Here is a 15,790-nt window from a genome sequence, read left to right on the forward strand (position 1 = left end):
GGGGAGAAGAGTAATTTGTGAGATGTCCTTAACAAAAACTTTTTGCTGAAGGGAAGAAGGGTGCTACTGTAAGTCTCTTCACACGCCGGGGGGGGGAGAAGAGTTAAGGACACTGCCTTCTAAACAAGGGTGGAGTAGAGGAAAGTTGCCTTATCTGAAAAGTGGCAAATGAGGGGGTGTTAAGAGAGGGGCGGCTGCACTGTAGCAAGTACACTGTGCAGGGATAGATGGCGATATAGACAGCGACACGACAGAGTATATGCTACACAGAATTACGTGCTGCCCATGGAGCACCCCATGGGTTTATATAGCTATGGGGTACAGGTGTGGGTGTCGCGCAAGGCACAGTCGAAAGGATGGTGTGCCGACGAAGGCTGTGGGTTAGTGGCCTGCATGGCTCTGGGGGAAAGGTACGGTGTAGGTTAATAGGGGAAGGAGTGGTACGCATGTACCTTATCTGGTCCGAGGTTAGAGGAGGCAGCATGGGTGTCCACGTAACGGTGCATGTAGACCACAGAGTGGGCCATCGACCTTTGGTTCTTGTGCGGCCATTGTATGTGCACCCTGGTAAGTGTGTACGGTCCCTTTTTTGGGGTGGGGTCTCCAAATTTGGGGCACCGGCCTCGATTTGCATGCCAGACCGCCTGGGGGGCAATTTTTTTTTTAAAATCCGGGATGTTTCCCTCGTCATTGGGGTGCAGACCGTTGGTCAATCGGATGCCCGATCATGCATTATTAAGGTTTAAAGGTCGTCACTTTTTTTTAAAACTAAAAATAACCGAAATTTGCGTATAAGCTTGAGCTGGTGTTCATTTTGGATACTATAAAATCCTATATTAGGGTAAAATCATGCGCAGATTTTAAATTTGGGCTCAAAATTTGAATATTCTAAGTAGAAATGCCTCATTTAATGAAATCATTGATTTTTATACCATAAAAACTTGTAAATTCATCTATTGCATGGATATTTCTTTATTAGTGAAGATGGGTATGTTATAAAAATAAATAAAAACATGAGATAGCCTTCAACACACTATTGGGTGAAATCTTTGTCCCCCAAGAAGTATCGGCATACTCCCACTTCTTGGGTATTTATGTCTTTATTCACAAAAATAGCCCACATGCCAAAAATAGTTGATGGGCTTGCCCTTTACATAAAATAGGAGTTTCTTTTATTAAAAGCATAAATAAATCCTTCCTATCGAAATCACTAAGGAGAAATACATATAAACCCCCAAAGGGCTGATTCACGTGTAACCAAATTGCTAGGTTCATGCCCACGTATATATAGTAAACGTGAGCGGCTAACAAAGTACAAAAATATCTTGTAGTAAATACCACGACCAAAGTACCAAAATTATTAGTTATCTTGCAAAATCCAAAATACTAAAAGGAAAACCTTCCCGTGATAATTGCTCACTCCAAATCACTGTCATCATGTCCTAGCCATACCCTTACAAGAACAAATCTCATCAATCTCACCAACCTACAGGTTATCCATGCAAACACATTACAGAACAACACATAAGTATTAAATTTAACACTCAGTTCTAGCCTTCCTTAAATTTGTATGTCCTACACATGGAATATTCAGAATCACACAAGTGCCATGCTACGAACATAGTGGTAATTAGGCATCCCCCAATTATCCCCACACAGAAGGATCGATATACAAACTGTAACATGTCTCCTGTCTGGAAGAAAAAACCATTGGGAAAAACTTAATTAACACATAATGCATATATGCAATGAACCAATGAAATGAACATATATGAAACGAGTCTAAGTGTCCCATACAACGGTGCATTCCACAAACACATATAAGATGGTAAAAGATAGAACACATAAATGTGTCTATTCAGATAAGGTACATGCGTACCACTCCTTTCCCTATTAACCACCACTGTACGTTTCCCCCAGAGCCTTGCAGGCCACTAACCTACAGCCTTTTCCAGCACACCATCCTTTCGACTGTGCCTTGCGCAACGCCCACACCCGTACCCCACAGCTATATACACCCCTCTGGGGTGCTCCATGGGCAGCATGCAATTCTGCGTGTAGCATATACTCCCCCCTTGTTAGAAGACAATGTCCTTAACTCTTCCCCCCCCTCCCCCGGCACGGTGTGTGAGGAGACTTACACTAGCACCTAGCAAGAGGTTTTGGCCTTAGAGAGGGTTCATGCGCTGTGGTCTTTTGCTCATACGACAGTGAGCAAACGATCTTGGAATTGAGATCTGCCTGGAGAATTTTGACTGCAACAACGAGCCCTACAATGCAACGTCCAAGATGGCACTATCCTGGAAATGCCAGAATATTGCTTCGCGAGGAGCGCACAACAATGAGATTAGAGAAGATGCTCCTAATGCAGCCCCAACCCTCCCGTTACAAGCTCCTCAAGGAAATGGTGGCCAGGTTACTTGGTTATCTTTTAAAGAAAAGTTTTATTTAATATTAGTGTTAATAAATGTGTATCTTTTCCTTTTAAAATAATGAAATAAAATTGTATGATGCTACGATTTGAAGTGATGTTGTATTCAATGAATTGTATTGAAATTATTATCTTTAAGAGAAAGAGTGCAAGTTTTTCCCTGGCTTCGATGCTAACTCCGTTCCGTGCTTCTGTAGCCGGGCGGCATCGTTAGAAAATCTCGGGAATGGCCCAAGGCATCCCTCATACCATTGGGAGAATAAGGTTTGCCGATTGAGGCGAGAGATTATGATGCTGTCTAGTTCTGAGGGCCCAAGCTAGTGCGATGAATAAGCCCACCCTAGTGCGTAGACATCCCTATGAGAGGCGGGAGGATCGAGTGACGGAGCCTGAGAGGGCGACAAGCCGGCATGAGTCGTTGCCAGTGGTCGACGATGAGGTGTATAGTCCCATAGGGTTTTTCCTAGCATATAGAGGCTGGAAGGCTGAATTCTAGATCATCGACAGTATAAGGAAAAGAATAAGAGATCCGGTTTGGCTTGTATGGAATTGATTCATGTATAAAACTTTTTTATAAATCTTGTCTTTGGCATTATTGTACAAATAAATGCAAAAATAAATGTGAACCATTTGCGAAATGAAATCAACACATACCTCCATCGTGGATATGATCCTACTAGGTTCTATTTCCTTGGAGTTACCTTTCCCTAGAATCTATGATCCTACTAGGCTATAATTCAAGGACTCCTTGAGTAGGGATTACAACTTTTTCATCATCAAAAATATGATCGAGACTGGGTACATAAGGTTTTAACAAACTTACATGAAATACATTGTGGACTTTAATATGGGCTGGGAGCTGGAGCTGGGACTTTAATATGGGCTAGGACCTTAATATGGGCTAGGAGCTGGAGTTTATAGGCACTTTTACCTAGACACTTGATAACTGTATAGGGACCACAATACCTAGGGCTGAGCTTCTTATATTTCCCAAGTGATCATTAGGGCCAAAAACGGCTAGAAAAGGGCCGTTTATTAATCTAAGGATTAAGAAATTGTCCAATTGTGAATTGACACGTATACAAAAGTATGGCATTCTTGTCTCCTCTAAATATCTTCTTAACGGTTCTATTTTAGTGGCGAACGGCTAAAACGGCTTAATTTAGACGTTTACGATGGCTAACATTAAAGTTTGGGTCCAAAATAGTGACATCTTGTTCCATTTTTTATTTCAAAAAATCAAGCTGGAAGATATGAAATCCCCTTTTCGGGCTCTGAAAACAACGCTATTAATGACAAATTAATGACAACGTCTACTTTCCACCTTCCCTCCATTTTGGTATGGCTCATTCCCTTTTCCACCTTCCCTCCATTTTGGCATATGATTTATTCTTCTTTCTTTGCACTTTCAAAAGACTCACTATTTTTCTCTCATCTGTGAGTTTCTATGGCGTCCTCACGTCGTCCTTCTCATAATATAACTTCTTGTGATTTTCATAACACCAGAGAAGATGGTGTTTGGAAACCCATGTCTTTTCGTGTGAATGATTGGGTAACAATGCTTCCCTCTTGCAAAGGTGCCCACAGGGTGAAAAGAACCAAGCGAAATGAAGTGAAATCCCATTGGAAAGGTCGTGTTCTTGCCTTCAAAGTGACCGACAATGGCTGGCTTGCAAAAGTTCAACATGTCTACATGGCCAAAGACATGGTGTTGAACTTGGATGAACATCCAATTCTCCATTCTTACTGTAATTCAACAAAACTTTATCTATTTGATACAACACAATATTTCTCCTTCTGATATATTTGTTGTTTGTTTAATTTCAGTTATCTTTCCGTCAATAGCTGTGGAGTGGCAGCCTGTTGAGAGCTTAAGTGGCACATTCAAAGCAATTCACAAGGGGATTGCAGATGTCATGTATGCAGACAAACCACCTTCATTTTACAAATCAATGGATTTATTTGTATATTTTGCAGAATACAGGGTTCCATCAAGAGAAGGTGTTCATGGAGAATTATATGACATACCTATTCCCACATTAATGTCACTGGAATGGGAAGTTCCTGATCCAAATACCATAACAAGCTTCAAATCCAAAATCAAAGATGATATTCTTAAAGCTATGTCTCCTGGAAGGATTTCAAGAAGGATAAAAATTCAATGGTTCTTGCCTATACATGTCTTTGTGGCATGTTTCAATACAATGGAATTGGAAAGGACAAGAACGATGTGGCTTAATAGAAGACTATCTCTGACTGATCTGGACACTGTACTTGGAGAAGGATGGAGTACCAAGGAAACTTTTCATATGGGGGACAATATCAGTTGTAGAGTAAGCCCAAATTCTTTGTCTATCTCATACCAACTGTGTCGCCAATCCCTAGTTTTGGGCTATGACTATAGGAGATGGAAAAGCAAGCTTGGTAGTTGGGTCCCTTTGGATTCTGAAGAGAATTGTCCAGAGTTTGAATTTAACATCATAGTGCATCCATTCATAGATCCCAGGAAACTCATAGTAACATCAAACTGGCGACTACAACATGTAAGAGAGTCGCTTGAGTTTCTAGATGAAATACCACCAGAATATAGATTCAAAGTAGATGATATTATTGTCAGTACAAGGATGGAGAAAGTAACCTCATGCATCACATGTCTCCCCCCAAAAAAAGTTGTATTTGAGCCACTTGCAAGGGCAAGTTTGTATAGCTGAAAAGGATTTCTCCAATAATGTAATCAATATATTCTGCTAAATTTCGTCTTAACTTCTTCACAAAAATGGTCAACATATTGTTCGCAACACAGAACAAGGTTTAATAGTTGAATATCAAATTATTGATACTGAATTTAAGTACAGAATATTGTCCCAAAAAGAGTGTGTTCATATGGACAAAATGAACAAAACAAAAGCCAACTTGTGGAATCACTCAACAAAATCAACTTTCCTTTTGGCATGAGATGACCCTGCATCTTTAGAGAATCTTTCTCTCTTCTATTTGCTTCGATCAAATTTTGCTGATTGAGGTTCAAGTTCTGGAGTTTTCAGCTCTTGAGGTGTTGGAGAGGAAGACTTTAGAGTGAATTCCTCAAATAGTGGTAAGTTGGGCTCTTCTCTGAGATCTTTAGGTGTTGGTGAGGGAGATTTGGCAGTGGGGTCTGGTTTTGGAGAAGGTTCTTTGGAGGTTGGCCTTGGAGACTTGGCAGTCTTCTTGGGGAACATGAAAAAGAAATTTAATGGAGAGCCAACATTTGCACTCTTACTATCTTTGTTGGATAAACGACGCTTCTGAATTTTAAATTTCACTGGTGAGTGAAACAGAAGACCTTTAGTAGCACTCTTCTCTTTGACAGGGGTCTTCTCTTTGATAGGTGTCTTCTCTTGAGCTGGAGAAGAGCTCTTCTCCTTGGCAGGAGGACTAGGGATCTTCTCTTTGATAGGAGTCTTCCCTTGAGCTGGTGAAGAGCTCATCTCTTTGGCAGGAGGGCTAGGGGTCTTCTCTTTAGCAAGAGGGCTAGGGCTCTTCTCTTTAGCAGGAGGGGTAGGGCTCTTCTCTGTAGCCTGAGGGATCTTTCCTTTAGAATGGGTCTTCTCTTTAGAATGGCTCTTTTTCCCCTTGGAAGATCTGCTCTTAGAAGGGCTCTTCTTTCTTTTCTTCTTCTCTTTGGCAGAGGTCTTTTCCTTTTTGGATGAGCCATCCTTGACATTGCTTTCCTTCTCCTCCCTTTTCCTTTTCTTTGAAGTTGTATCCTTGGCTCCTTTATTATGTGGAAAGGGGAATCAGGATCATATGGATTGATGGATCTGTTCAAAACCATGGACACTGCCTTCTCCCTTACCCAACTTACCCAAGAATCTGGATATTCATGCAACTTAGACAAAAGAAAATAAGAAAGTAAGAAAATAGGTCACTAAATGTATTCACTAAATCAATCAATGGTTTTCATTCATGTATTCACTAAGTGTTGTCATTCTAAATCTTGACTCAAGATATCTCCAAGCATTAGCAAGCACCATCCATCCACAAGATGTTGAGTCTTTCTGGAAAGGAACTTCCTGATTGTAGTACTTATAATCTTCAAGTTTGTAGTCTACATAGGTAGAACCTAGAAAACTCAAGATAAGTTTGGCAGCACTGCAAGCATAAAATATTGAGGGTCAACCAAATAATTGAAAAAATACAAAATATTGTTCTAGGACATAAACCATGGAAAAGTTGATTCTTACATTTTACTTCTCCCATGAATGGATGCTAAAGAATTCATAAAGATCACATCTCTATCCAATAGATTGAAGATAATAAGACTCCAATGGCCCCTGTGATAAGATGGATACTGCAATTAGTTGTGAATATTAAAATGTCTATTATAGGCAAAAGATAATTGAGTGTGAGTCTTACACTTCAACATTAGGGTATACAATGTAATTGCAGGTAAGCATATCAAAGTTTTTGAGAAAACTTGCAAGATCCCCTTGCCTATTGAAAAGGCACTGTGTAACAAGGGGATCAAGGATGGTCACTTGTACAGCCATTGATTCATGAAGATCCCTCATAAGACATCTGGAGACATAAACAAAACATGTCAACAAAATATGGAATATGAGAAATTCATCAAGAAGGCAAAAGCAAATCCACACAAACCTCAGACAGATGAAGAGGACTGTGTCAGATATCTCAATATTGTGATTCACAAGCATACTTGTGTCTTCAGGGGCAATGTCACAATAAACCTCATCCTCTCCATGCATGGACACATCTACTATCATTTGACCTGTCACATTCTGATAAAGCTCTGAATTGGATGCATGGAGAATTTCAGCTTGCTGAGAAAGAATGGCATCCTCTGTAATCTTCTCCTGCTCTCTCTCTTTCTCAACTTCTTCTTTGATATCCTGAGCTTTTCTTGTACCATAAGTATGAGAAATATCTTCAATAACAACTGATTGTTTGGGTTGTCTTGCTGGAGGGATATTAAGAATTTCAAAAGCTCTCATATCTTGACTTGGAATGGGCTCCAAAGCTTTGTCAAACTTATATCTAAGTCTGGACACAAGCACAAAATCTTTGCTCATAAGAGTGATCCTATGAGCAAATGCAGCAGCAATGTATCCATCATTCATAAAGTCGATTAAAAAATCTTCAGCAGCCTCTTGAAGACACATAAGGGCCTGTGACTCCCATCGGACTTTATCAAGATTTGTGTTTCTCATTTTGCCAACTAACCTTTCTAATATGTCCCTAACAACCCGAGTAAATGGCAGTCGAGGGATGAGAAGACTAGTAGATTTCTGTGCTGCTCTGATCTCTCTTAAGGATTTCACTTGATAGTTTAATCTCTTTCTTGTTGTTGCCCTTGCACGAGGCTTTGGAAGAGGCTTTTGTTGTTTGGAAGGTCCTGGTTTGTCCTCAGCTTTTCCAGTCTCCAAAGGTGGGTAGACTTTCCTTGCAGTCTGTTTTGTCCTCGCCATTGAAGTAAAAAAAAGAGACTCGATGGACGTGATTTGTGTAATAAGATAAAAAAATAAAGTGGCTCGAACGAAGCAATAGAGCAAATCCAAGGGTGTTGGAAAGGGATAATCGCTTGATTCGAGAAATCGCACAATCGCTTAGCAGGGTGAAAAAGGAGGCTCGAACGAAGCGATGAGGGAAATCCAAAAAAGTCGGATAAGCTTAATCGCTTGATTAAGCTTAATCGCTTGATTCGAGCAATCAAGAGAAAGACGGAACGAAGCGATTGAAGGAATCCAAATGTAGTGGAAACGTACAATCGCTTGATATGGGTAAGAAATATAAAAGTAGTTTTCGGGAAAGAAGGTGGACTGATCTCGCTTGATACCGTGTCGGTGAAAAATAGAAATATTTTCAACAAAATTAAACTTTTATACCTCGAATCTATCGTACAATGGACTATTGGATACATGTGTCATGTAATCATTTTTGCCACGTGGCATAAACGGTCACTATTTAAGGTGTTTTTATCACGCTACAAATATTCTTAAAAGCTCTTACAACTTTTTTCCCCGCTTTTGGACCACTTGTTTTCGTCTAGTCAACCTCTGCACTACAGTGTCTTCCTAGCCCTATTTTGCAAAACTCTATATTTTTTTTTGGGACCTTGGAATTGCCAAAGCCCGCACCAAGCGATAGAGGAATTCCAAAAGTTTTGGACCATTCATTTTCGCTTCGTTCGGGCTCATCAGAATTATTCCAGCATTTTTTTCAAATATCTCAATGAGTAAAAGTATTGCGGGTCGACATGAACTTCTTGAAGAAAGCCCAAGTGAAAGACTCTTGAATGCTATTTTGCAAGATGGTCATGATATGAAGATATTCGTAGATGCAGTGGAGATATTCAATCCAAGGTTTTCTCTTTCAGATGTTTTGTTGAAGCTTAAGGGCATTCTTGAAGAGGAGTACAAACAATTTGAAATGTCGATTGAAGCTGATTGTATTCATATCGGAGACAATGATTTTTGTCACCTTATTGATTTTACACAGCTGTCAGTGGAGAAAGCCAAAGTTACAAAGAGGTTCAGTAGATTTTCGAATAGAACCTCTTTCACATACCCTTCATCCATTTCTTGTCCAATCCATAAAAAGCATTGCAACCTTGTCCCCAAGGATGTCTCCTTTCTTTTCTTCCTATTTTTGAAAGCAGAAATACAAGATAAAGAGCAACAACCAGAAATTGATGCAGAGAATGAGGAAGAAAACTTTAATGTCACCACAGTCTCAAATTTAGAGAAAAGTGAGATTTTAGAAGAGGAAGAAATTGATGTTCAAGCTGAGGAGAGAGAAAGTGCCAATCTTGATGTTGCAGAATTTAGGGCTTTCACTATAACTGAAGAGCCCTCAGAGAAAGCAAGCATATCTGAATCCTCAATTACTGTTCCAAACCTTCCTTTCTTCTATATCAATGAGAAAGATTTTATTCCTCTGCCCTATCTTCAATGTCTCTTCAATATCAGAGAAGACTACTGTATTGCAGCAATTTTAGAAGCTTGTGAAGTGACCAAAGACTTTATTAATACAGAAGTAGAGTCAAAGGAAGAGTTTTTGGCACTTGATTTGCAAACATCTGACCACTCATTTATCCCTGCTATACTGATGCCCTTGCCTTGTGCCTTAAAAAAGTGGATGAGGGGAAACCTTCACTTAGAGATGAGGATTTTGAGGATAGGCTTATTGAGTTAGGTATTGAGTCTTTTGGCAGAGATTTCAAGCTTCAGGCAGATTTTGATAAAGTGGGAAGGGTTGGCTCATGCAACTTGATGAAAAACAAAGTAGTAATTGAGGATGAGTTGCAGAAGGTAGCTTCCATTTAATCTTTTGTAAAATGTTATTGTGATTGTTATTTTTTTAAATTGAGGTTTTTGTCTTGCAGATTGAATTGCTTGATAAGGATGATTTTCTAGGAAGAGCTAGAGGCAGCAGAGTGAAAGCTACAGACACTAGGTCAAGAAGGCCTTCATCTGCTCTCATGCACTACTTACCTACATTGGATAAGGCTGTGTTTTGTGCATTCCACATGAACTTCTCTGAAGATGTTGAGTTGCCAATATTTGCAGTTGAGGTGTCAGATATCAATCTTCTTGGAGGTTATAGAAGGAGAAAATTTTTGAGATACAGAGGTGATATGCCAAGTAGTCCCAAGAGAATCAAAAACTAATGTACACAATATTTTGCAAGGACTGATTATATTTCAGCAAATATTTTGTAAGAGATACAAATGTGTTAGTAAATCATTAGTCTCTGTCTTGAGGTGCTTGTGTAATTTCAGATTGCTGGGTCTTTGATCTCATCCTTTGTAATTGCCTCCTATAGAACCAATTGAATAATTCTTTAAGTGCATTGCTTCTTCTTTGACCACCTCCTCTTCTGGTACATCTAAAAAAGGAAGTTCTCGCTTGATAGTGAGACTTTTCCATTCCACTCACCAAATTTAAGAAATTACACTTTAATTTTAACTATTTTGATAAGTTTGAACACTCACCAAGTAATAATTTATGTCTTTTTCTCCCCAGGCATCTATGATAGCTTTGATCAAAAGCTTTATTGCTTTTTTGAAATCATCTGCATAAGTATTTGAACCAAGTTGTTGTCTTAGGACTTTGAAAAAATTGTCGAGTTTTTTCCAAACTTCCATACGTTTGTTGGCTACATCTGGTCTACTTTTGACATTTGTGGTGATGACACATAGCTGTTTCCAGCAGTTCCACATTGCATTGACTTGTTTGGTGTCATGGTTGCTCAAAAATCTTCTCGCTTTTGCTCCTCCCATTGAAACATCTTGCAGAACATCACCTGTACCTCCAAAAAGAACAGGATCTTTTTTAAGATGCACTTCCCCACCATGGAAACCCATTTGAGAGAGCAAGGCTTCGCATTTTTCTATGCACTCATCTGCAAGTTTAGTCGGCTTAATAGAATATGCATAGTCCAGATGAAGTCTAAGCAATTTATCCAAGATTCTTATCTCTGCATGCAATGTACATATATGCACATTTTTTAAATGTATTGGTAGAATTGGATCCCATATTTTAATAGAAGTTGGATAAGCGACAACATTCACATTATTTCTGGATGGTGGTTTTCCAATCTCATTTTCTGCAAGCCATTCTCTTATCCCTGCTTGCCATGCAATAAATACATGGATATTTGGTATTTGCTCCTCCACATACACCAAACATACACTTCAACGCCTTGAGGTCGGCACTCAAATGCCATTCCACAATGAAATCACCTATGTCGTCTACATGAAGGTGTTCACCTGTATTTTGGCTCTGAATAACTGAAGGAATGTCTGTTTGTGAGAAGATCCACTTTAATGTTTCATGACTCTCTACTGGTACATGAGCTGATCCAATCCACCATAGCTCCATTTCTGATTGAGTTTTGTGGTATGGAGAATCAAGCTTACCTTGACTATAGTCCAATGCTTTATTCATTAGGGATATATATATTCTTTCCATTTTTTGACATTTTTGGATTTGAGCTTCATCTAATTTTAAAACAAATACAAGTTTTCCTTCACAATCTATTTCTCTTATGTTGTAATATCTCACCATAAAAGATTGGACTTTTCTAATGTTCATCCAAATATTATTATAAACGTTGTATTCAAAAGACGATTTTTTTTTTGTCTCTCATATGGCATTGTTCCCTCAATATGGAAATACTCTCCGAAATGTTTAGAAATTTCCTCATTTAACAGAGTTCTATATTTTCCAACATTGTGAGGTCTAGGCAACCCAAAAGCTTTGATTTTGTAATACTTAAGGACCCTGAACTAGGTTTTAGAGATGGCTCTGTATCCCTTTCTACTCACTCCCACTGTGTCACAAACTTCTTGCATTTGGGAAGGCTGGACTAATAAGTCCATATCTTTTAATAGATGTTGAAAGACTAGTTTTTTTTGAGTTTGATTTTCAGGAAGTTTCAAAAGTTTCAAGATATCCGACCTATTCATAAGCTCATTTAAAAATCTTACCCTTTCCTGAGCATTAGACATGTCAAATCCTAGAAGGTTAGTAACATGATCTCTTACAAGCTTTAACCTTTTTTTCTTTGTCCAGATCTCTCTGTTAAGTTAACTACATCCCGCATTCGTTTTACTCGTGCTCTTAACCCTATTGGAGTTTCTTTTAAGGTTTTCAATTGATCATTTTCTTGTTTCAAAGACACTATTTTTTTTTCAAGTTCTATAATTTTTGTTGCATTCAAAGATGAAGTATTTTGAAGATATGTAGTATATTCTGCATAATTAATATGTGATTGAGATAGTCTTGAACTATAACCAAGTAAGCCATCCACCCCATCACCAACAAATCTAATCAAATCATGTGGTGTGTGAAAAGAAGGATACCTTCCTGTTCTGGGATCCGGTGGATATAGACTTCCATCTGTCCATAGGTCAATATGCTTCTTTCCTTCGTTGCGAAGATGTTGAGTTTCATTTGCACATGAAAGGGATCTTTGGTAGACACTCCGTGTAGTTGCATACTCTTGGTTGAGCTTGATATTCAAATGAAACTTACGATTAGATGTATCACTCATTACTAGCAGAGCTATTAGAACATGAGAGACACAGAAGAATGAGAATGAGATGTAGCTTGTGAAATTCTTAGAGAAGCAGAGGAGTGAAATTTTTTTGGAGAATGGATGAGAGCGCGTTTGGAGGGAATGGTCATTTTGCCGCGAAGTCACTAAAAGAGGACAAATTTCGAGACGAGCCATTAAAGAGTAGCATGAAAACGATATATTTTTTTAGATTTTAAAATATGTACTTAGATACGTGTTCAATCAGATAGATATGCTTTAAATATCCAAAAAGGCCAAATTTGGAGCTGTTTTGACCGTCAACATTCTACTAATTAGCAAGTTAGCGAAATTCCTTACACAGCCCATTTTGAGATGTTTTTGGCCCTAATGTAGAGAACTTCGTTTGGGTCATACTCGTAGAAGAACTTTGTCTCCTTCCTTGAAGATCCTTTCAGACCTCTCTTGGTGTCAGCATAATGCTTTTGCCGATCTTGAGCAGCTTTAATATCCTTTTGGATTGCCTTGGTTTGTTCCTCCATCTCTTCCAGCATTTTCTTGGATGCCTCAACTCTTATGGTCGTACAATCACTACAGTGGCAAAGGGTGATAGGAAATGAATGTCAACACAGATTTAACGATGGAGGAGTTTGAAGAAGTCAACAAGGATAATGAAGATGAAATTTTATTGACAGTTAATCTCAGAGATGACGATGAGGACTATTAGTCTTACGTGTCAACTCACGGATCAACCTATGTTCGCTCGGTAAGATTTAATCTCAAAATAATTCATTGTGAAGTCATGATTTTTATTCTTTTGAAAACTTACTAACAAGGGTGGGTGGTGGGGAGTCTCGTGGTGATAGCCTCATATGGCTAGTGTCGGGGTTCGATTCCCCTCAGACTCGTTTTTCTTGCTCTAGGTGTGTACAGGGTAATTTCAGCTTCAAGTTCACTGAAAGAAAGTTCGTATTGGGATTCGATTTCCCTCCTCTACCAAGGCTTCTATCTCGCATTTCAACCCCAGTATCAGCATCTCAACCTTCAGTACCCGCAACCAAGCATTGTTCCCTGGATTGACTTGGCCTAGCAATAGACCATCGAAGCCAGTAGTCTTCTAGCATTTCATGGCAACAGTTCTAGCAGCACCCTCAATGAGTACCCGCAGTACCCTTAGCCACAGTACCCCCCAGGCTACCCATTTGCTACTCCAGCTCTACTCTCTCTCTCTATGACACTATGGTAACCCCAGCTTTGATGTATGGTCACCCCAGCTTTGATGTATGCGACAGCAGTATGGGCCCCATGCTTGTCAGCCGCCTCATGAATGCAAATTGAGAGACCACAGATATGTATGATCTCACGCTTGTTCCGCAACAAACCATCAGTACTGCTGTTCTACTTGACATTGGTATCAGAGCTCTCTAGTGGTAACTTTTTGGTGTCATAGGTCATTTTGGCCTTTTGAAGATGTAAATATAGCATTTCATTTTGTTTCATTTCTCTCTTTCTCTACTTACCGTGCATTATCACGTCGATGACTCATGAGTTTGCACATTTGCTTCAGCAACCACTTCCGACTCCATCCTGTCCCAAACTCCGTCTCCAGTGTGTTGATGACATATTTCTTGTCATCCTCAAGTTGATCGCTACATTGCAAAATAAAGTCAGTTAGTAATTCAAATAAAAAACTATAATTCATATTCTTTATGTTAAATAATACTTACTGCCATGGTATATGAACTCGCTGTAGATAAGACATGCAAAGGTCTCTCATCCAACGTCTGAAGGCGATGCCAGCTCCAACCTGAAGGATACCACCGTCAGGCATGATGTCGCATGTGACACCCAAAGTGCCAGTGCACGTGCGCATCGGCAGTGGTGGGGGCACTGGGCATTGGTGGGGGCACTAGTAGTGTGCCACTCTGCCCTGCTGACGCCTACGTGCAATACAAACATACGATATATTGAGATGTGAGTTCTTAAAAAGTACTTGATATTTAATCCGTAATCGCCATAAAAGATATACCTACGGGACGAACGGCCACTAGCCTGTGAATCAGGTGTCACCTGAGTACCAAGAGGTACATCAGGAGTAAGCCGTTGACTCTCGTGATGTGATGTGCTTGGGATAGGAGTCCTAAGCAAACAAAGACATCAAAAGGATATATATATTAAGAATTCTATATGTAAAAAAAGGATAACATTACTACTTTATCAATCGAGAAGCTTACCGATACGCTGTAGTGTGTGCATGAGAAGAAGTCTCCACTCTTGCATGTGGCTAGGAGGATGTACCCTCTCCAGGTCGTATGGGCATACTGAATCTCCCAAGAATCTCGATGGCGCCATCTAAACCCGCATCATCCATCTCCACATAATCTACCATGGCCTCTGACAGTGTATCTCCAGAAAGTCCAGTGCCTCCTAGCAAAGTCTTGATGATCGCCAGCTTCACTTTACGGGTGTGGTCACTCATCGTATCTATATATTTAAAACGACTATATGTCAGACTAGAGATACATTGTTAGAGGAGATCTCAATCTATCTAATCAGAAACATTGACTAAATAACTCCAAGAAAGATGCGTCCACATCTCGAAGTTTGCAAGAGTTATATATGGACTGTTGCAAAGAACGTCGAAGAGTCATATATAGGATCCCATAATTTGGCCCATAGCAATGGCATCTATGTTAAAGAACATTATTTCTACTAGTAGCTACCCAAGTTTGCAACCCTCAAAACATTAAGAGACATTACTTAAGACCCAAGAATCAGAGCTTCTCCATGAATCATATCCTCTCTATCTTACTAACTTGCAATGTGGCCAGTAGCACCCTTTCTCTCTATCTCTCTATGCCCTGTCAACCCATGATCTTCCTCTCTCCACCTATGCTCTAGAATGGTGATGGTTAGCTAGCAGTGTTTGGAGTTCCTTCCTCTCTCCCTTGTAAATTCCTCTTCGGTGTCTGTAGTGTCAGAGTCTGGATCATTGTCGTTCTAATCATCTACAATGTCATCATGATCGGAAAGAAGAATTCTACACCTCTCTGACGTCGATGGCAGCCCTCTATACAATGGAAAAAATGCTTGCAAAAGCACTTCTAATTTGCTGTTTTACTCTTTGGACGCTTATACTTTCTGTCTTTAGGATCCAGGTTGGGGGCTTCAATTTCTTTCATTTCCTCAACATTGTTTCACACGATTCTCCAATTCGACCGTTGCAAGGCATCATCCTTGACATCAAAAGGGCACTCTCTGACAGTTTTTGCTCTGTCAGCTCTTTCTGCCCACTGCAACACAAAGTCAGCCACATCCTGTTTC

General features: G+C 39.6%; 1 pseudogene; it reads right to left on the reverse strand.

Moving 5' to 3' along the window:
• Positions 1 to 13,418: 13,418 nt before the first annotated feature.
• On the reverse strand, positions 13,419 to 14,945 carry LOC147632837 (uncharacterized; annotated as a pseudogene).
• Between the last annotated feature and the right edge of the window lie 845 nt (positions 14,946 to 15,790).

Source organism: Cibotium barometz, chromosome 13 (assembly GCF_041138505.1).
Source record: "Cibotium barometz isolate CiBa-2024 chromosome 13, ASM4113850v1, whole genome shotgun sequence".
Taxonomy (NCBI): Eukaryota; Viridiplantae; Streptophyta; class Polypodiopsida; order Cyatheales; family Cibotiaceae; genus Cibotium; species Cibotium barometz.